We start from the raw sequence: 24,298 nt of genomic DNA, 5'->3' as shown, positions 1-24,298 counted from the left end.
TGCCAAAACTCCACAAGAACTAAGTTTAGGTGATGTTTCTTCATGATTTGTCACATTTGTGTTTGTCTTGTAAGCAAAGGCACTAACTGCCCTTTGGCTCTGACTATCATTTTAAGAATACTTGTCTATAGAATAACCATGTAGAACTAAGAGTGTCTCCTCCAGAGCAAAGGTCAGGCAAGTTTGTTTACAGGCCATAATAAAAGATTGGGGTTCCCTCAGCTTGATATTTCTTAGCTGTGATGCAAACCTCCCTGTTGTCACTTCCACTTGGGTCTTTATACATTGGTCACTTGGGAACTGACATAAAAATGAAGCCATAAATAATAAAAGTATTTTGTCTCTGATCCAGGAGTCTCATGTCTTCTGCCAACACCCATAAAAACTGGCCAACTAATTAGTATGGTAAAATCTCAGACTTGCTACAGTTCTTGGAAATAAATAGCAAAACAGAGGAGCAAATGATTTTTTTTAGTTTCATGGTTCAGTACACATTTTATGTACTACAATGGGTCCCAAGACACCAAATTAATAAATTCAGATCCCCAGGATTTTTTCATGCATGAAAAAAGGGTGATGCATGTTACTACATTCTAATTGTGCTAAGTATCTCATGCATAACCATTTTGATTTTATGTATGTTTGTGTGTACAGGGTATACCTAAGACTGGAAGGATGCAAACAGCCGATGGCAGTGGTAGCGTCTGGCAAAGGGAACTGCATCCTTCAGGATGGAGGGAGATTTTCCTTTTAACCATACACATATTCACACTTACTGAATGGTGTTCTTTGTGGAAGGCACTATACTATAGCAGTGGATAAAATCAAGTTCTCCAGGTTCACATTCTCAACTCATTGACTGTATTACATTGATCAGGTTACTTAAAATTTATTTCTGTATGCTTCAATTTCCCTATTTGTAAAGTTGTGCAATTATAAAAGCCACCTATAGGTTGTAAGAATTAAATGAGTTATTATCTTAAGGTTTTAATATAGCGCCTTAGAATAAGAGTTCAAATATTACCAATAATAATTCAAAATAATTTAAAATAAATTTCAAATGATTTTCATATGTTAATATCCTTCTACAACATACAATATCTTTTTCTATTCCCTTGGTGATGGGGCATCTCTAAAATTAAAATTCTAGAAGTGCAGCTTCTTGGACTCTTGACCCTATGAACCTAAAACTGAAGTAAATTGGAGAATTCTTTTTTTGTTGCATAAGTACTAGTTGACTATGCCAATTGAGTCATAAAGCATACACAGTTGTCCCTTGTTATCTGCAGGAGATGGGTTCCAGGACCTCCTCACCCCCCACTTCACACCACCCCCACCAGTAAATTATGTAATATTTACTTATAACCTATGCATATCCTCCCATATACTTTAAATCATCTTTAGATTACTTATAATACCTAATACAATGCAAATGCTATGTAAATAGTTGTAAATACAATGTAAGTATTGTACAAACAGTTGCCATACCTAGCAAATTGAGGTTTTGCTTTTTGGAACTTTCTGGAATTTTTTGTTCAAATATTTTCAATCCACAGTCCATTGAATCTTCAGATACAGAACTTCAGCAGATACAGAGGGCTGACTGTGTCAGAAAATTAATTATGTATAATTATAGCCTTTCTTTGGACAAAGATAAGATCAGTGATGTTCTGAGTCAGGCCAGATCATACTAGTATATCCCATTCTTGATTAACTCTGTTTCCTTCTCAGCTATGGTGAACATGTTAACAAGCTATACCTAACGGATATTCACTATGGTTGAGAAAGATACAAGATTCATCAAAACCTACCTCAAGTTAAAAATACAAGGCAGCCTCATTGAAGGGTGACAAGTGAATTCTGCCAAGACATTTCTACCAAAGAGGAAGATCTTAGAATTTCCCATCCTGCATCCTTTTTAGATAATCCACCACATTTCCAAATGCCTAATTGCCATTATATCTGTTTGTCACAGACAGAATTCTAAGATGGCCTTCTAAGATTCCCAATCCCTGGAAAATACATACCTTCTCTCAGTCACTCTAACTCTAACAAGGGTGCTGATGTGTTGGGACCTTACAGATGTAATTAAGCTCCCAAATCAGTTGACTTTAAATAGTAAGACTATCTGAGACAAACCCAATCATGTGAGCCCTTAAAAGAGTCTTGGCTTTTTCCAGTGAGAAAGATTTGAAGTGTGAGAGGTATTCCACGTGAAGGGGATCTCCATTGCTGCTTTTGAAGATGGAAAGGGCCACGTGAACTCTAGGAGATGGAAGTGATCTCCATCTGACAACCAAAAAGGCAGTAGGGACCTCTGTCTGACAACCACAAGGAACTAAATTGGGCCATCAAACTGAAAGAAGTCTACAAGTTTCTGTTGAGAATGTGGGGGCTTGACACCTTGATTTTTAACCTGTGAAGACCTTGAACAAGGACTCCAGTCACATTGTGTTTATACTCTGACCTACAGAACTGTGAGCTAATTAAATAGGTGTTTTAAGCCACTAGATTTGTTGTAGTTTCTTATACAGCAATAGAAAACTAATATACAGCTTGGCCATACTCTAATTGTAGTTTTATTGTATTATTTGCTTTCAAGAGTTCTTTCGGTCTTCTAATTTTTCCTCTTCTACCTGGATAACTGTATTAGTAGCAAAGACTCCAGTAAGCAACCTGGTATATCCCAAAGGTGGAGGAGACCTCAAAGGACTTGCATACAAATTTCAAACAAATAAATATCTTCTGCTAACATTTGGTAGAATTTCTCCTGAATCTTTGTGTAGGTACATGTTTCCATAATGTTGAACAGATATTTGCCTAATTGTAACAGAAAAAAAGATCTTTTTATCCTCCTTCTGTTAGGATCTCAGGAGCTTTGCTTTGCTTTCCTTGGCACTTTTTACCACATGGAAAACTTAAGGGTCCAAAAAGACACTTATACCAAGGCTGAGGTATTTGTATCTTTTAATCCATCCCACTTCAAGGGATGTTTCAAACTTTCCATGACAATCTTTCATTGATTCCTCAGTTTCCAAGACATTTCATTTATGTGTGTTTCCTTAGTGTGGCTAAACCACACTTTAAAATGTTCCCTCCCCTGGCAACAGCACTGCTTCCTGGCAAATACTCAGCTTTTTAAAGTCGACTGTATGTTCTATAGCCTGCATTATAATCTCCCCTAAAAATATCGTGGTCTGAAGCTGATCTACAGTTCCAAAGCCTTGCTTTCATTTTCCTGGAGCAATCGAATGTCACTTAGATCCTCTGAGATGGATAATGAAAGCTTGCATGCCTTGGGAGTGAGGATTCTCTCTCTCTTCCTTCACCCTTTCTTGTGCTCATCCTTTCAACTTTCTCTCTCTTTCTTCTGCTGCGTGATCATACAGACAGATCCTTAGAGTGGTCAGTTTACTTTTCAAGAGTCACAGTTAATAAATCCAGATTTCAGAGTCAAAATAGGGGCTACTGAGGACTAGTTGCACCCACTTGCTCTATGGGATGGTCCTCCAGCAAATCTGTCTCTAGTTCTCCACTTCCAGATAGGAAGAAAGAAAACTTTGTCCCTGAGGGTAGAAAGTAAAGGCCACAGAAACTTCTTCTTCTTCTTTTTTTTATCCTTTTTTTTTTGTTACACCAAATATAGCATTTTATCTAATCCAAAGTACCATCAATTGTAAATGCATGTTATTTTTAAAAAGAAAAAAATGCTACCAATTAAACCATGGTGCAATGCTTTCTTAACTTTTAGAGTTTTTAATTTATAGTAATTGAGAGAGTTCTCTTGGATTTAATTACAAAGAGTTTTCTGAAAAATGATAAATGACCATTTTGTATGTGTAAATTAAAAAAAAATAAGCCAGTTAAGCTAGATATTGCATTTCTAAACTTCTTCGCATTCAGAGTATAACTTTTTAAATAATTTTTGACTTCAGTGGTGTTGGCATCTGTGCTTTTTTCCATATGACGAAAAGCACCACTGAGAGAATTTTTGAAAAGAATCCTTTTTTTAATTTTCCGAAAGCTACTGGTACTGGCCTCTTACATTTACCCTTTCATAATGTAGTAGAAACCTACTTTTAGCTCTTGTACTTTCAAAATTTTTTCACTACATTCAATCCATTATCTTCAACTAGTTGTTTCTTATGGATTAAGAGCTGTCTTCCAAACAGCTAAGATCATTTTCCCTAATTGTGATGGTTGTGTTTTGGGCGCATGTGCAGATTGTGGAAGAACTGGCTCTCAAGGGAGAACAAGCATTAAGTGTTATTGATACTAAGATGCATCCATATTTCAGAGATACTAAAACGTGAAAACATGCCATTAGAAGCTGAAATGAAATATCTCAATTCAATAATATCCTGCTCCCACTGTTCATCTCTGGCCAACTTTTACGTATTTGTTTAACCTAAGTTGCAGACAAATTGCATTATGAAAGCTTTCTTTTATTAACTCAGCATTGAAGACATCATAATCTGTTATCTTTTCCAGTTTTCTGGGTCTTTTCTTGTCTTTGTTCCTAGTTCTTCTGACAGCTACAGGGAGGGCACGACTTGTCCTCTCATACCAAGCTTATCCTTCCTTCAAGACCCTTCAAAAATGTGAAGCAATTCCTGATATGAAGCAAGCATTAATGACTGTTAAAATTTCTTTCACGTTGTAATGCTTAAGTATTATCAGTTTTATATTATAGTATTGCATATTCTTTCAAGTACCCAAATAGATCATCTCTTTTTATGTTTATAACACACACTGCATTCTAAGAAAACACTTTATTTCCAAGTGCTGATCCTATTGCTAAATTTTACATCATAAATTTGACTGCCTACCATACAATAAACTTGATGTTCCCCAAATCTCAGACACGACATATTCAAAGTTAAATTCATATTCTTTCTTCTAAAACCAATTTATTTGTCAACTACTTGTCTCAGTACCTCTGCCAATATAAGAAAATTAGGAATTGCATCTATTGGTCTCTCCCTCCTCCCTTCATCCATCATTGTACCCACTATTTAACCCTACAGATTCCTCCTTCTTAATATTTCCTGAAACTGGCTTCCTTCCTCCGTTCCAAGATTCACTGACTTATTTCTGTCCATCACTACTTATATCCTGAATTAATGTTATCATACTAATCTCTTAACTTGCCTCCCTATAACCAAGCCATCTTCACTCACTCCAGCATCCTTTCAGAGAAACTTTAAAAATATAAATATGATTATGCCATTCATGTGTGTAAAAGGCTTCGAAGTCTTTCCTAGAACTTAAAGGGAAAAAAAGTTTTGATTATTTTGCTTGACACAAAAGGCCCTCATGATCTGACTTTCCAATTCCTCTATATGCAATCCTCTTAATTTCTATTAAATTATTTCATTTAGTCTGAGCATGCCAAGTAATTTCATGTATTTATACATTGCACATGTTTATCTATGGGCACAAATGCCTCCCTCTTGAGATTAATGCCTGCTTGTCCCCAAAACTCAACCCAAGTCTACTCTCACCATTTTTGGGAAAAGTCCTCAAGCCTTTCAGTCTAGTTTATGTGACTCTCTTCTATGTTCCCAAGAAGCTCTTTGCATCATATCTCTTAAGTCATTACACTTAACTCATGGTACTGTAGTAATTAAGTCACATCTTCTTCCTGTTTTACAATGGTAAGCTACCAGAGAGAATGAACTAATTTCTTGTTGGAATGTTTACTTATTTAGTTATTTGTTCTTTTGTTTACTTTAACTCTATATTTTCAGCAAAACTAATCAATGTTAGACACTCATAAATATTTACAAAGCCAATTAGCAATTCCTGGTATTGCAGTTAGCAAAAACACATCTGTTGGTTGCCAAACAGTGGTTTGCAAACTTTGCTCTGCCAAGTCGTAGAAATTCCATGGAGCTGATACAAAGCACCTCTTAGAACCAAGAGATCCTCTTGAGAACCTCTTGAGCTCTTTTTGGAGTTTATTTGATGTTTCAAAGTATGTATGTATAAGGCTTTAATAAAAATTAAAATCATTAAACAATATAAATTGAGTAGTCAATTGCATAGGTGTAACTGGATGCTCCATTTTACCAACTATCAGTGGGAGGAAGGGCAATTTTATTTAGTGTTCAAATATAATGACTGAGCCCTAGCCTAACCAGACTTCCAGGATATAACATTAGCTGTGAGGCTTTCTTTCACAAATGCTCCATGGATATCCCTTACCAAGTCTGCTCAGAAAATTAGAGTTTTCCTTCAAGATTAATTTCTAGATTTTTTTTACTTCACAGAACCCCTGTTTGATGTCACGGTTTCTTATATTGTCATGTTTGCTGTAACTGGGGACCTTTTGTTCCCAAGAACTGTGCTGTTTGTTGTACAGAGACTCTGCTCTTCTCAGAAATCACCCAGTGTTTGAGAAATGATATTCTACTGAAAGTGATGAAACATAGAAGTCCAACGTAGGTTCCTGTTCACCACGTGGATTATCAAGGAGACAGAGATGTGAATACCTAGGTGTTCTGGAGTCTAGTGTAAAGTTCCCGGGGTATTGTAACCTCAGGTCTGTGAGTAGATTTCAGAGGGTCCTTGAAATTCTATGAGTAAAATTATGTATTTATTTTCAGTTATCTTTAATTTGGGATTCCCTTCAATTATCAAGGTAGACAACACAGTTTAGTAAGTTTAACAGAACCTGTGATTTTTCAATAAAAAAATCACTCTTTTTCACATAAGTTTAATAACTCTTAATACCAGATCTTGCAGCCATTACACATAAAATTTTCCTTAGAAAAGCAAGTCACGGCACACACTTCACTAGATTAGAAGGGGATTCCACACGAGAAGTAGACATTTTTGCAGATGAATTTATAGAAAATCAATTTACTAACAGCCAATTTGCCAAAAATCAAAGGATCAATTCACCTAGTCCATTTACTGAATTTATCCATTTACTGAATTTATCCATTTTAAAAAATCGGTTTAAAGTTTTTAAAAATGATTGTTCAAATATAGTTGATCAATTTTTATTTTAAAAGTGCTCTTCTACTTTAAGGAATATAAAACATTTATAAATTGAAGAGCCAAGGAGTGTTTAGTGGGTGTATTTAATAATCATACATATGTATTTCATTAGTAGTGTCTTTCATTATCATGACCCTGTTGGATTCATTCATTCTTCAAGAAGAACTACACATAATCATTTAAAGAGAGGCAGAAAAATGTTTACATGATTCAGGACCAATAAAAAACAGTATCTGTGGAAAATCAACCAGGTAAAAGATAACAGCATAAGGATGACATAGCGGTTGGGGTGCAGGCTACCTAATCAGGACTCAGCAGCAAGAACTTCACATACTTTATGGTCAATAAATGTATGACTCCCAGGCTGGATGGTTGGATTTTTATGTAAGATCCAAAGCCACAGAGCCATATGCATACATCGCTCTCCCCTTACCAGGCACTGGATAGATGCTCCCCCTCTGTCATAGTAGATATCAAGGGCAAGCCTCCACCATGCCTGCCTTCTGTCATTCTAAAAAGTTGGCTGTTCCACTATTTAATTTCCTGTCCTGAAAAGTTCTGTAAGTAATTTAAATAGTGGTTGAAGGAAAAAATGGCAATCCATAATCCAGGTACTAATTGAAGTTGACTGACAAAATTCACACTGTAAGAAACTGAAAGAATAAGATTCATGGATTGTTTGATGGTCAAAAAACATCAAATATTTTTAATTTGTGGGAGGCAAAGTTGCTTTGGAGTTGTGAAAGCACCTATATCTAAATGGCCTGCTGTATGGTTGAGGTGGATGATAGTTTCAGACCTTTTGTGAGCATAGCCATGTAGTTAATTTTGCCCTTGTTCAATATAGGAACATAATAAGAGCTCTTTGGAAATATGTTATATGGTGTTATAAAGCCCTGAGAAGTTTTTTTCCCACTCAATATGTGGATCAAGTCCTTCTGTTTCTGTAAAATTTCTAAGTGTGGCAAATAGAAAAAGTCATCTTAGAAGATTTCAGTGAAGCCCATCAGTTCCTTTCTCACCAAAACATCCTAATCCCTATGGCTTCAAATAAAATGGAAAAGAAAAGAATTATAGTACATTTTTTGCTGTCTGTTCTCCTGTATAACTGCTCTTCGCTTCTTTAAATGCCCTGATCTTCATTTATAGGTCCATGAAATTTTGGCATAAGTGACTCTATCCATACAGGGTTGGAGTATCTTACTTTGTTCAGGGTAATCAGTGTTAGCTTAAGGGTGGGCATGTTCCTTAAGCCAGTCCAATCAGAGCATAAATCAAGGCTCTTGATGGAAATGATGGCAACATTGTGAGGAGGATATTTGGAAATGTTTGGCACCATTTTTGCTACATTATAGGAAACTAGTCTTAGTTTAACAAATAGAAGGCAGTAGTAATAAGAAAATCTTAGAGAAATGAAGCTTTTTGTCATTGTGAATCCCTCAAATAAGCCTTGCCTGAAGCCGGATATAATTCAGTTTGGGTTAGGACCTCTGTTATTGTAGTCTGTAAAGTCTACAGTAAAGTCTGTATTGTAGTATGTAAAGTCTGTAGAGAGTACTGTAAAGCTCAGGAGTCTACCTGGGCTGAGAACTGTCCATTTTTAATAGGATTGTGATTCAGGAGTAAATCGTGTGGTATATGATCTTAGCGACATTTTGAATAAAATATAAACATAGGTCAAAAGGAAAATGGCATAAATGATAATGTTTTGAGTAAGATACACATTTCGTTAGAATGTCCATAATATCCATAGAGGAATATATATATATATATAATATGTATGTAAACAGTCCCAGACTTAATGATAGCTCAATTATAATTTTACAACTTTATGATGGTGTGAAAACAATATGCATCCAACTGGAACTGTAGGTTAAATTTTAAATTTTGATCTTTTTCTGAGATAGTGATACATGGTAAGATACTCTCATGTGATGCTAGGCAGTGGCAGTGAGCCGCAGCTCCCAGTCGGCTGCACGATCACAAGAATAAACAACCCCCACACTTACAGCCATTCTTTATCCATTCAACCATCATGTGTTTCACTTTCGGTACAGTAGTCAGTAAATTACATGAGACAGTCAACACTTTATTACGAAATAGGCTTTGATCATCTTGCCCTCCTGTGGCTAATGTAAGGGTTCTGAGCATGTTTAAGGTAAGCTAGGCTAGGGTATAATGTTCCATAGGTTGTTGCAGTAAGTGCATTTTCAACTTCTGATATTTTCAATTTGCAATGAGTTTATCAGGACAAAACCCCATTGTAAATTGAGGAAGTTATGTATATATCTCCTCATGTTTTAGCTACAGGTGTCACCAATAGCCACAGTAGGTCATATCCCTTAATCCACATATTTTATATATAAAATCATCATGTTCTGTCTAAAATCATCAAGGATCTGACTGACTGTAGCTATTGGTTATACTATCATCAACTAAGATGTGGGTTACACCAGATCAAGGAAAAGCCAAGTGGAGAGAACATGTAGACAAACACTTGAGGGACTTGCTTAAGCAGAGGAGTTGCAGATCAACTAACTTAATTGAATACTCCACCAGTCTTTACAACAGATAAATAGTAAATCCAATCTACAAAGTCAGTGAAATATTCCATATAAGCATTGTCATAAATATTCTAAAAAGAATAGCTTAGAAATTAAAAAGGATGAATTTGTAATTTGTTTACTCTCTCTTCTAATGGAGAGACCATGTCCATATTTTCAAATATCCAATTCTTTTTATTTTACCCCCAAAATATTTCTTGCAGTGGTTGACTGCCTCAAAATGTACAAACTTGCCAAATAAAAATATTTCTCCCTACACTGCTTTGTATTACTGGTTGTGGAGCTCATGGCAGTCACAACAGTAAAATCATCACCAGTCTTTATGTTTTGGCAAGCGAGTTTTCCACACTGTACAAATACTCAACTCATTAGCTCTCATTTTATGAAGAAAGCATAGTTAATCCTTGAGACTTTTTCTTTAAAGCATTCTTTAACCTTTCTACAGGAGCAGCTATACCTAAACATTTGTAAAAATATTCTCAACATTATCAGAATATGTACTAGCCTCTAAGCTAATAAGAGAACTAGGGGGGGAAATTAGTTATCAAGATTCTTTTCTTAATGTTATTTTAGAATAATTTTCTCTTTTTATTAAATGGTTGAAGTTTTGTAATATACCTGGCAATTTTTCAGAGCTTTCTGTCAGCTGTCCACTGGTACTCAAGGGGAACAATTTTTGTAATGGTCCTTCTGTAAATATCTTATTCTTTTTAATTTGGTCAGTATGCCCTGCATATCTTCTAAATGTTTTTACAAAAATATGTCCAAGCATCAAAAATTTCATAATATTCTTAAACATGGAGGTTTAGAACTGTATTGACAATTGCCCAAATTTTGTAATTTTTACTTAACAGATTATCTTCTTTTTTCAGGCTTCCTTTTCATTCATTCCATTACACTCTTTTAAGTATTATCTTAGTATAATGATTCCCAAGTTAACTTCTTCAGCCCTGACCGCTTATCTGAGATTTATATATTTTATATTTCCATGTGTATTTCTAAGAGACAGTACACCCTTAAGAATGGATAAAAATAGAACTATTAACTTCTACCACCATCCCTGAACCTGCGTGTCACTGTCTCCCATTGCAAGAAAATAGCAACAGCAACAGATAAATGTCTAGAAGTTTTCCTGGATTATTCTGTATATCTCAGCACTCACATTCAATCTATGAGCAAGTCCAAAAACTACTCAAGATCTGTCCATTTCTCTCTATTTCTACTATGATCATCTCTACTCAGGGCCACTGCCTTTTACTGTTAGGACTATTTAATTTGCTTTCCTGTTTAAATAGTTAAGTCCACTATTGAACTTGTAGAATCCATTCTCCAATCTTCCCTGTTTTGTTTTGTTTTTTTAAGTCTTAATCATATTAAATCATTTCTTAAGCAATTGTATCACTTATTGGAGGATTTTTAAAACTCTCAAATGACTTACAGTAAAATCCTAGGCTCTCTGTGACCTGGCCTCATCCACCTGTTAGTCACTTGTTCCCTGTGCTCCAGTCACAAGAGTAATCTTTCTGTGCCTGATGAAGTCAATGGGTTCCTGTCATGAAACCTCCACACAAGCTGTTGCTTCTGTCTGTGATGTTCTTGCATTGATTTTTTGCTTGATTGCCAACTCTTTGTCATTCAAATGTTTAGTCATTTTTTTCTGAATACTGACACCCAGTTTTACTTTCTAGTTAGCAACAATCACAAGCTAATTTCTTGTCTGTGTATTAGTTTTTCCCTGTTAGAACATAAGCTTTATGGGAAGAAGTAGTTTGTCTGCCTTAGTCACTTAGTCAGAATATAGCACTTAGTCATACTCTCAGTGCCAGTAGATATAGAACATAGTGAAAACTTAGTAGCAATTTTGGAATTAGAATTAGTGGGTTAGTATAACTTGATTAGATACGTGTTATTTCAGCCCTCAATTATTTGACAGAATTTTGACAGGATCAGTTAGAATGCAAAGGATTAAAACTGAGAATGCAAAGCACTGTTTGAACAATACTAATTTACTTGGTACTTATGGGAAATTATTTTTCCATTAGTGCTACTCCTTCTTAAGTTATTTTCAGTTGTCCACCTAACCCAAAATATTTTAATATTTTTGTCTTTTGTTTTGGGGGAAGAAACTACCACAGGATGATTCTATTATATCATGAGCTTATGCCATAAGTCTTCTCATTGTACAGTTTTATTGAATCTCTTCTCATTGCTTCATTGTTCCAAGGGAATTTCAGATGTGTAACATTATTTTTTCTTACAATCTTTCACTTGAACTGGCAGCCTGAATTCATGTTGTTTCTCTGCCAAGAGTTAAACATCTTTCAGTAAAGACTTTGTGCTCTCCTTGGTTAAGAAGTTTTTCACTGACTTCATACAAGTTTGCCTTTAGGCAAGAATGAAAATACGACAGCCTTTCACTAACTGCTCTTAGATACTTATCCATACACAATTGTGGCGATCTCCACAATAATAAACTTTCACAGAAAGTTTGCTAAACTCTTTGGATTCTATATAGAAATACACACACACACACACACACACACACACACATACATACATATATAATGAATAACAAACACCCATAAACTCCCATTTCCATTATAATAGACTTTGTGTGGGGTCTTGTTCTTCTGTTTCAGTTCTCTATTAAGGAATAATTTTTACTGAAAATTTAAGTAAACCAGTAGAAACAAATATAGCCATTGGGATGTTGAAAATATTACTCAGTGCAGCAAACTCCTTCTGGTACAATTAGACTGTATTTTTAGGATGCCTTAAAATATACTGTTATCACTCTTTTAGTGGCTACCTGTATGATTTTTTAAAGTGTCAAATGTTCAACATAAATTGTGTGCTTTGTAGGACTTCCTTCCTTTTTTAGTGCTTTTACATAATGCATACAATAAAAGCATTGTGATCATGATGAGAATGAATGAACAAAATGAAAACTAACAAACATCTTAACGATGATGAAAGTATATGGAAATTTATTTTCATTTTTTAATAAGTACCAAACACCTCAAAGATTTTCTTCACTTTTTGCATAATTCTAAAATAATACTAGTACAGACATGTATTTTACATTTAAATACTTAAGTAAAGCCTACATGTATTGTGCCTTAATTTTTGATTTTCTGCTTTATCTTTTTTGATTCTTACTTATTTAGAATTTTTATGTCACATTTAAAATCTTAGAAGTTACCAAATTTGTCTTATTAAAGAACCCTAGAAGGGAATACCCTAGAAGGGAATCCCCTTGAAGGCATATCTTCTATACTGCTCTGTGTGTGTGTGTGTGTTATGTATATGTGTGTGTGTGTTAAGATCAATAAATATTTGTTGAAGTAATTAACTTAAAAGAAATGAAAAAGAATGGTACATAACTGCCCTATGTTATAATGTCAGTTAGTATGGCTTATTTCACTTAGCATAATCCCTTAAGCTCCATCCATTCTGTCACAAATGGAAGGATTTCCTTTCTCACGGCTAAATAATATTCCATTTTATTTATTTATTTATTTATTTATTTATTTATTTATTTATTTATTTATTTATTTATTTATCACATCTTTTTGTATCCATTCATCTAGTGGCAGACATGTAAGTTGTTTCTTTATCTTGACTATTGTGAATAAAGCTACAATGAACATGAGAGCATTAGATATCTCTTCAAGATCCTAATTTCTTTTCCTTTGAGAATATACCCAGAAGTAGAATTGTTGGATCATGTGGTAGTTCTATTTTTAATTCTTTGAGGAACCTCCATACTGTTTTCCATAATGGTTGTACCAATTTTCATTACTACCAACAGTGTACAAGTGTTTTCTCTTCTCCACATCTTTGCCAAACACGTGCTATCTTTTTCATTTCTGTAGTAGCCGCTCTAACATGTGAGATGATATCTCATTATGATTTTGATTTGTATTTCCCTGATGATTGCAATGTTGAACACTTTTTCTTGTGCTGTTGGTCATTTGTATATCTTGTTTTGAGAAATGTCTATTGAGAATCTTGGCCCGTTTTTAATCAATTTAATTTTTTTTTAGCTATTGAGTTGTGTGGGATCTTTATATATTTTAGATATTAACCTCTTATCAGATAAATTATTTTGTGAATATTTTCTCCCATTTCATACATTTTTCACTCTATTGATTGTTTCCTTTGCTTGCAGAAGCTTTTTGGTTTAAAGTAGTCACACTTGTCTATTTTTACTTTTGTTACCTGTGGTTTTGGTGTGATATCCAAAAAGTCATTGCCAAGATCAATATCAAGAAGATTTTCTAAGTGTTTTCTTCTATGGATTTTATGTCTTCAGGTCTTACATTTAAGTCTTTCATCTATTTTGAATTGACTTTTGTATGTGGTGTGAGATAAGCGTTCAGTTTTGTTCTTTTGCAAGTGGATGTCCAGTTTTCCTAATACCATTTATTGAAGAGCCTATTCTTTCCTCATTGTATGTTCTTGGCACCCTTGTTGAAAGTCAGTTGACTGCAGATGTGTAGATTTATTTCTTGGCTTTTTATTTTGTTCCGTTGGTCTATATTTCTGTTTTTATGCCAGCTACACTGTTTTAATTACCATAGCTTCAGCATATTTTTTGAAAGCAGGAAGTGTAATGCTTCCAGCTTTATTCTTGCTCAGGATTGCTTTGTCTATTCAGGGCTTTTGTGTGTGTGTGTGGTTCCATATGAATTTTAAAATTATTTTTTCTATTTCTATAAAGAATACTATTGGGATTTAATAGGATTATAATGTGGCCATTCACAGTTTTGTGCTCCACTAGGTTGCTACAGCTTCTTCTTTATACTCTGGAGTTCTCTGAGAGCTATTTTTGTCACTGAATAGTTGCTAACTCATCATTTTTGTGGGAGACAAATACTGGGACCTCCTAGTCTGCCATCTTGCTGCTGTCACTATTACTTTGTAATTACTTTGGTCGGGGTTTTTTTTTTTTAAATTGTTGTTGTTGATGTTCTTGGGTTTTGAAAGCAGTATTGTGTCTATTTAATCCTTAGTACATCCCATATACACAGTGGAATTAATTTTAAGCAAATCATTCAATATTTAAACTCAATACAAAGATTAGCAAAGCAGTGCAAGTGTTAGTAACTCATAAATAGTAACTATATTGACTATAGGCACATTAGGTGTTGGAGATTAAAATAATCTTCTTACTACTTTTCCTAATAAAAAAACATGCTTATATACATAGTCTTGATTTATAAGTCACAATGTTAACTGCCATAGCCTTGGAACCAATTACTGCTCAGTCATACCAAACACAATGATTAATGAAATAATTTCTGGGCTTTTCCATTGTTGCTTTTGAAGATAAATTTTTAATGCTGATTTCTATTAAAAGCAGCTTGCCCAAGTTTCCTGCATCTCTATTCCCATGGATGATATTATCCCACACTGTACTAGTAGAAAATGATCCCTGGTTTTGTGTAAGAAAAAACAGTCTTCTCTTCGGTTCTTTTGTTGGACTGATCAAGATTTGCTCACTCCTTTACCTATTATACTCTTGCTGTGGCATGTACTGCTGATGGCAGTTGCACTTACTTGAAATGTTAGAACTCAAAGGTCAATAAACATACATAGTCAGACAATATTGAATCTGTGATTTTGGTTATAACTATGAAACTATGTGTAGGTTGATTACTCTCACTGAATCTCTCTCACATATACACACAGCTTAACTGTAAAGGGGAAACTTAATATTTGGGATACTGTTCTTTTAGGTCAGGGTAACTTTATAGTGAAATAATATCCATAATCATGGATACATTTCATTAACTGCATTAACGACAACTGCATGCACTAGGATATAAGCAGGTTTTGGCAAGGAAAGTGTAATAAGACTGTTAGCATATTTTTTTTCCAGAAAAGATAGAAATTACATATAAAATGTGAAATATCCACTATTACTTTGAATGCTATAAATTTATAATATATAGGAAACACAATGTCATTTTTATTCTAACAGAAATTTAAGATGTAAGACTTACTTAGTAATAAAATTTTACCAATTTAATCTACATTTATTGTATCCCTGTTGTGTGCCAGATGATTTTAAACAAATTATTTAAGCTAATCATCACAATTCCCATATTAGCCAGACTATACGATCCCAAACGAAGTAACTAAGGCTTAGAGAAGTGACTTGAAATCTGGAAAGTTCAAAACCAGGTCTATCTACCTGACAGTAAAAACCCTGCAGGTTCTCCAGACAGATCATGTGTGATTCACTTGGCCAAAGTTGTTAAGGAAGTAAATTTGTTTTTTAACTAGATATTACGGTTGAAGTTAATAAACACTCAAGGTAAAAACTATGAAATAACATTTAGGCCCAGGAGCAGGGGTCAAATGGCCCAAAACTTCTCTCATATCTCATTAAGTTGACACATATAGCGTTTTATATTCAAGGTAACAATCTAGGAATTAAATGAAGTTAAGTTTTTCAAGAATGGAGACTCATTTTCAGGAAGGTGCACAATGTTAAACAGATGAAGTTCTTGGGTTATTCCTCCAATGTATTCATCTATTTCAACACCTGATCCTACATGTCTGAAATAGTGCAGCACTATTCGAACTGGTCTCTCTGCCTCAAGTCTTCCCTGTGTCAATTTGCCCTGTCAAGCCCAGCTGGCAGACTCATTCTTCCAAAACATGAAGGTAAATGTAACCTCTTTGAAGATAGGAGGAGCTATGATTCTAACCATGCATCGTGTTTGAGAGTTGCTAAGTAATTACCTGTGGTCTCTTCCAGACCTCAGACAGTCTCTCCCCTCTGCCTTTCCAGGGAAAGTGGTGTGGAGACAAGGATCATAGTCATCTAGGCTGATCAGCCTGTTGTTATGTCACTGCAGCTCATCTATGGTACTAGAAGACAGGCTATGGTTACATAGCAATGACAGAAGTTAGCATTAAGTGACCCTGAGGTTCTGGTTTTGTTCCGTTTCTTGACCTTATAGCTGATTACTTACGTGCATTTATTTTGTGGAAAAAAAATCATGCAATTTGATCTGTACACTTTTTTATATGCATGTTATACTTCAATACAATTTACAGAATTTTCAAAAACCTACTTTTCTCTTTGGAGTATGGGATTTGAAACATGCTTCACAACAAATGAATTTTTTTAATCTATTGGATAAAAGTTTTCCCTTTTCTCCCCGCTTATCCATATAGACCACCTCTCTAAGTCATTTGAATGGAAAGGTCAAAAACGGTTATCTTTGTGTGACACCAGCCCCATTTACTACATGTGGATTGGAATTCTGTTCTGGGTCTTTCTTCTTTTGTAAGCTTTTATATTTTAATGCACCTTCACCTAGTAGAGTAATATTTTGACTTTTATTTAAGTTCTGACGTATTTCCTAAGAATTAACATGAAATTCACCAAAACAGAAGGTTGGAATGATATGAATGTATGGAAAACTCATAGAACAAAAGTGTTGATACTTCTCTGGTGTCACCGATTTTTGGAGAGCTGGGTCTAAGGTTTACAATCTACTCCTCTAGCAGAATGGAAGCTGAAAAGACTTCTGAGTTAAATTAATATAATCCATCTTATTTTTTAAGTATTTATGAATCTACTAGTAGCTTTAGGACAGTGCTTCAAAGAACTGCATTAGTCAAGTAGAGCTTAAAAAGTAACAGTGCTGTCTGCAGCAACACCTTTCGTTCCCCCTGCCCCACCCAGGCCTGACCTTCTTTCTTGAGCAGAGGAGCTAGTAGGTGACATTTTTTTCAAAACACTTTCTGTATCAGGTTTGCTCTAGGTTAAGAATTCCCGAAACCTTCATGACTCTAAACTGCAAAAGTAATTTTTTTATTCAAAAATGTTCAATTTTTAGTGCCATGTTGTTATTGAGTCCAAACCCGTTCTGCTCACCACATGACAGGCCAATAAATCAGGAGACAAGCTGTTGAGACAAAGAATAATGACTTTATTCGGAAAGCAACAGACCGAAAAGATGTGAGACTAATGTCCTACAGAACCATCTTACCCAAGTCAGAACTCAAGCTCCTTTTATACTAAAAAGTGGATGGGATGTGGTTGGTTGTTGCAAACTTCTTGATGTCAGAATCCTTTGTTCTTGCAGCTGTCTGGGAAGGTCAGATCATGACGTTTTTGTATCCCTCCAACAAGACAAATGTTATTCTCTGTTCTGCAACTTTTAATCTCTGTAATGAATGGAAAAGTGTTAAACCCTTAAAGGTCAGAGCCTTGAGAATGGGCTATCCTGTATATTTCAGGCTATAGGCAACATTCTTTTACAAAAGGTGCAGAACCAGCATGACAGAGCACAGGAAACAGCAGAGTTAGAGCTAAAGGAACAGATCTAATATGGAGTCAGATTTGTTATTCCCTATTACATTATTCCTTTTTCCTCTCTTCTTCCCTATTCACATGTGTTTACAATGCATATGCATACTTTTGAACAAGATGAGTGATACATAATATGGAAACCTGCAGGTGAATACTTTTAGTTAGGAGAATAAAGTAGAAACAAACTTCCATGAATCCAATGTAAGTAGAAGGAACTTCCTCTATTTCCATTACTTTCTCCAATACATTTTGCCTTCTCCACTATCACTACCCTAATTTTTAAGCTATTGCTTCTGCAAAAAGCCATAGGGGCAGTGGGGAGGGGATGCTATGTTCAGCCACCTCTGACCTTCGTTCTTAGGTTTTAAGGATAAGAGAGACAGGATGAAAAAGAAAAATGTTTAGTTGTTGCATATACATCCAAACTGATTTTTAAAACAGGCTTAAACTTCCCACCAGTGTGATAAAAGGTATGATTTCACTGTTTAGTAATTCTAAAGACTTTACACTAGTACATCTCTATCTCTGATTCTATTTTTACCCTTCCTTATTCATACTTTTTTTAAAAAACATAAAATACTGTATGCATATGTGTGCAAGCTGGAGAAACCCCCAGCAAATAAATAGCCATGAGAATATATACTAGAGGATCTCCTGTTAAACTGGCTATTTGATCATAAATGACAGAGCAGAGAAGAGTCATGCAAAGGCCAGCCAGTAACTTTCACCTTCCTGGAAACTTGAACCTAAACCAAATGTAAGATTTCATGTATTTCACAAATGACGGCCATACACTTCCTTGAAGTAACATAAAGAAGATAATAGTAAGAAATTTCAAAACGCTTAGGAGGCCCTTTTTCTCCCCACTAGAGCCCTTAAGTGGATGCACATTCACTTGTTAGCAATAGCCAGTAACCTGCAGTTTGCAAAATTATTTAGGATGCACTTCCATATACATACTGCCACCTGCTGGTCATTGTGTATATATCTGCCCACAAGACATTCCAAATGCTGATTTTTTTTTTCAGGATGTGGTTGTTTCAGAATTCAATAATCAGACTTTGGACTTCAAATGAATCATTCTATTACTTGTTAGAAAAATGCATTTTTATCAACATCTAGATGCAAGGAAACAAGCACTTCTGATCATAATGGTGACTTTTATATAGATTTTGTGCTTAAGTGAATCAATTTTTAAATGACAATATGAAGCAAATCTAGTGAAATATATGGCCAGGTTTTCATAAATACATTGTGCATGATCAAGTGATTTCCAGTAGTCTTTGGTTACTTTATCATTTTGTATGATTTTTAATTTATAAATTCATTTAAGTTAAAACTACCTGATGCTTTTAATAGTAGCTGCCATTAATGTGGAGAGTGTATTATAGCCCAGTACATATGTTATCTGTTTTCATTCTTATAATGTATTATTGGACATTTACTGAAAATGCCCCCATCTTAAAGATGAGCTCAAGGACACAACTGATGTGAAAATAGATCACTGCATGTTATGAAATATTAGACAAACCACTTTTATATTAAACCAGTTCTTTAAAATGGATCATCTAGACTTTAATTGGTTGTGACCATACAAAAACTGCAAGCCACTTTTTTCTTTTATAATAAGTATCATTATGATTGTACATTTAATTCTAAAGCACTCTATGTGGAGAAAGCCCACATGAAGCTCTCTGGCTGCTTAAAAACACAAAATTGAACAAGTAAGGTATATAGTTGGATAATAGTATAAGTAACCAATATAGACTAAAATGAAAATTCAGACATTTTTAAAAAAGGGTCATGTGCTATGTATTTAAATATGGAAACCAAAAAATGTTTTAAAAAACACGTCTATGATAATATCTATGTTATTACTTAATGTAAGTATGAGACCTTTTTTTTCCAAACAGATTCTGGTGATTAAATTATTAGTAAAACGGGAAAATTCTTAAAACATGTATTTAGATCACTAGATAATTTCTAACAAAGATATATTAATCCATTTTTTTGAAAAGACTGTCACAAATCCTGAATGTAGTCGGCTCCTGTGTATCCACTTACATTTATTTGAGAGACACAGACGACATTAGAAGAATGAGAAACCTGATTTGTTTCACCATGCTCCTGCTAGAAGGCATAGCTTTATTTATACTTAACCATATTTATAGTAACCATGTGTTTTTTATTTTACGGGACAGTTGAGACATCATACAATTATATACTTTCCATTAAAGTTAAATTTATAACGAATATGATTGTACTTTTTGCCTTTAGAATACATTGTTTAAATATGCTAAATTTATGGTTGGCTAATGTATGTATTCTTTCTATAATTAAGCTGTCTTAGGATAAAGGATTTTAGTTGTATCAGAGAACAAGTGTGACTTAGGATCTTGTATTTTTTAGTTTGTCTAGAAACTTCCAGCTTAATGAAATGACATAAAGGGTGGCCATCCCTATGTAATAGGACTTTAGTTATCAGTTGAAAGTCTATGTTGTCAATGCTCTTTTAGTAGCTCACTAAGTTGTTACTCTACATTTGGGTGTTTATTCTTTTATTCAAAGCAAACATAAGCTTTATCCTGTTAAAATTGGATTACTTTGTAGTAATCTATATGTATTCTGAAGGTATATATAGGGGGCTTCTGCTATTTCATAAGATTATGTATAATAAAAACCTGGGAAGACAGTGTGGTCCTGAAGGGAGAAGTGGAGGCATATCCACACTACTTTTATGCCTACCTGCATGATACGATGCTTTTTTTTTTTTTTTAAGTGGACTTCAGGTAAAGCCCATTTTTCCTGCAATCTTGATATTCTATAAACCATACATTTACAGTTCCAGATTATTACAAGATAAAGTAAATCCCATGTTAAAAAGCTTATTTTCCCTTCAGAATGTTGATATTTAAATTTAATAGCTATACGATTTTATAAAACATGGCACATACAGGTTATTTCTTCTTTTCTCGAACTGAACTATCAGCACATCCACGTATTACTCAAGCTGTGCTTTCAGAAGTGAACTCCAAACCATTTTCCAACTGTGTCCAGGATATTTTCCTCTGATTATCTGTTAAGTCAACACACATTTCCTAGGGAACTTCAGTGACACTACCGCCCACTGCCACCACTAAATGCTGCTCTCCGGCCCCAAGAGGACACATACATGGATAAGGCACAGGCTATGCCCTCCAAAAGCTAACAGTCCGAGAAGAGAGTTACAGGTAGAGATGTGTTGATAGATGTTTACCAACCAGCTCTTGAGGGAAGGAGAGAGCCTGATAAGAAGCATTTGCCAGTTTTTAGGGTGTAAATGCTCCCATCATGACTGATTTCAAGCTACCAACTTGTGTGCCTGAACTAGGGCTAGGGAAGAAATGTGCACACTTGATCCTTGCAGGTTGGTGAAAGCCAGCTGTAGCAAACTTGTTGTCTGCTCAGTCGTCTTTTCTAGCACCATGTGTTAAGTGACTTGATTGAGGCGTGTCATTGTGCGGAGGAAACATGGGAGAGTGGGGGAAGTTTTATTGATTAGAATCGGTGAGACGGCTTCCTTAACCCAAACTATGCATCATCTCAGTACTTCTTCAACTTGGTTCTCATCCTGATCTGCTTGCTTATATTATTACATAACAGTATTTTTTCAATTACTTGGAAGTCATGAAATCTTAGATTTACCATTGTTCCCTGTTATTCTGACAACCACACATCATTCCATTTTGATGCACGATTACTTATTCCTTTCTTAAAACGTGAGTATAGATTCCCCAGCTTTGATTCCCACTGACACAACCCCTCCACCCTGGTTCAAGACCCCTTTTATGACCAAGATCAACCAAACATGTACGTTCAACCTACTGAACAAGAGATTGCCTGTTAGCATTTTCTGCCTCCTTCTTGGCATCTATTATATCTATATTTTCATTGTAATTCCTTAGGTATCATTATGAATCCTCCTTCAATCACCTACAATTTGCTTGAGGGCAAACACTTTTTTTTTTAAATGTGATATCCATAGGACCTCAAATAGTGTCTCATGTTAAGTTATTCCCAATAGATATCTAGTCAATAAATAAATTTCTAAACATTTATTTAGATAAGGGATAAATGTTTATTCCTTATTTGTGCTTTAGCTGTCCTTCCTATCTATTTCTACTTCAGTTTTTATTTCCTGCAACAGAGTATTGTTTTCCTACAACATTCATTCCCCTCTTCCTTCTAACAGATGGACTCAAAGTGGCCACACTTGCAGCTAAATAACTCTATTTGCTGGCCTCTTTGTGGCTCAGAGTGGCTATGTGACTAGTCACATCTGAGAATATGTAATTAGAAGTGTTCTGGGGTAATTCCAGGAAGTCTCCTTAAAATGATGGTGGATTTCCTTCCCACTTTCTGTTTTCTTTTGCTGGAATGCAAATATAAAGGCTGAAGTTCCAAATGCCATGTTAGAACATGAAATGTCTGAGGGTGAAAGCCAATGGATGCCGTGGACAAGGATGCTGGAGTAGCAAGATAGAAAGAGCTTGTGTGCATGATATAACTGAACCAGCATATTAGCTAGCAATGAGAATCTTCAGGAATTATTTTACTGGAGAGAGGAAAAAAACCCTAAACTCTCCTATAAACTAGTAGTCTTATAAACTATTCTTATTTAATGCCACATAAAGGAGAAACAAACTAATCAGCATCATTCTCAAGATTTTATATTGTTTGAAATTTGTTTTCAAAGTTCATTTTGTTTCCTGTGATCATCACCACTTGTTTCCTTCACGCACTGTATCTTTGGCTTGTGTATCTAAATCAGTTGCTGTTAAGAGATTTCTCAGAGTTCCATATGGGTTTTGAGGCCCCACCAAATATCAAAGCCCCAGTGGATCTGTATGTGATTATTGTTTGCCTCTGATTTTTAAAGCATCCCTCAGGCATATCCCATAAAAAAAAGTCAGGTTTTCTAAGTCAAAAAAGCTCTTCCGTTATCTTGGCAATGAGGGATCACTGTGAGCAGGCCCATTTAGCAGTTTGTCTTTGGAATATGTTTCTTTTTTTTTTTTTTTCTTTCTTTCTGGGTTTAGCCTTCTTTTGATATATCTTAGTGGGATTCATGACTATGTGGAAATACCAGGAGTATGTATTACTCATTTTGAAAAGGTTGGGGACTTTGGTCCACTTCATAAGGGACATTCCTCCAAATATTACAGTGTAGGTAGCTTCTTGTCATCACAGATGTGGAATGGAAAACAATTTTGTGTATATAATTCTTCATAGTTTATAAAGTCTTCACCACCAGTTATCTTATTGGAGCTTCACAAAATCTAGTGAGAAAAGAACCAGTATTACTCTTTATATGTTGCAGAGGAAAGAATGGAGACCCAGGGGACCTCCTCAAAGAAATTAGAAGTAACTGAATTCAATACAGTTGGTTTTGATTCTAACTCTCACAATCCTCCCTCTTTAATATTTCCTTAGAAATATTCCTTATTGAGCCATCTGAGAACTTACAACAAACACTTTAAAAGGGAATTAGTAAAACTTTGCATTTGAACATCAAGAGGAATTTATTAATTCTCAAATATCTATTGACTGCTTTAATCATGAGTGTGGGCTAAGGTATGTTGCAGTAACTAACTGGCCATATGTTTCAGTGGTTTAAAACCACAAGAGTTGATTTATCATTTGCTGCTTGCAATCACATCCAGAATAGATCAGCCAGACCAATCTGATCATTAAGTCAGCCAGAGACCCAGGGTGATGTAGGCATCATCTTGGTTCACACTTCCACAATCACTGAGGTAAGGAGAGAAGAGTGGCACAGTGCCCTTAGCGAGCAATTGCATGTTTCCACATGAATGTGACTGTCATCATTTATGCTCACATTTTATTGGCCAGCACGAGGCCCTAAGAAAGGTATCTTGGTTTTCTAAGTCTGCTGTAGCAAATTACTACAAACTCGATGGTTTTAAAAACAAATTTTATTCTCTCACAGTTTCGGAGGCCATCAATCTAAAATCAAAGTGTGGATGAGGTTTTGTTTTCCCTGTCGGCTCTCGGACACTGTCACACATCTAACTCGTAGTCCTAATACAATATAAGAAGGACAGCTTAGAAGTTCTATCCACCAAGTTATAATGCCCTTCAAATGTTGAAGCTGGGCCATGATAAACTTAAATATGCTACATCCTTTTGAGGACTGGCTTTATATTTTGCCATTTTTCATGAAGGTCAGCTTTGTATGTGACATTAAAACACTTATTCCTCACCCTCTGATTTTCCACTTCCTCCTCTTTTCTTGGTAGCCACTGATTAGATTCCTGTCTGTTTAACAGCAAAGCCAAGAGGGGTTGTGTGAAACATATTGTTAAATGGATTACAATTTCCAGTATTTTAAAAG

Source organism: Camelus ferus, chromosome 7 (genome assembly GCF_009834535.1).
Source record: "Camelus ferus isolate YT-003-E chromosome 7, BCGSAC_Cfer_1.0, whole genome shotgun sequence".
In the NCBI taxonomy this organism is placed as follows: Eukaryota; Metazoa; Chordata; class Mammalia; order Artiodactyla; family Camelidae; genus Camelus; species Camelus ferus.
This window is presented reverse-complemented; position numbering follows the sequence as displayed.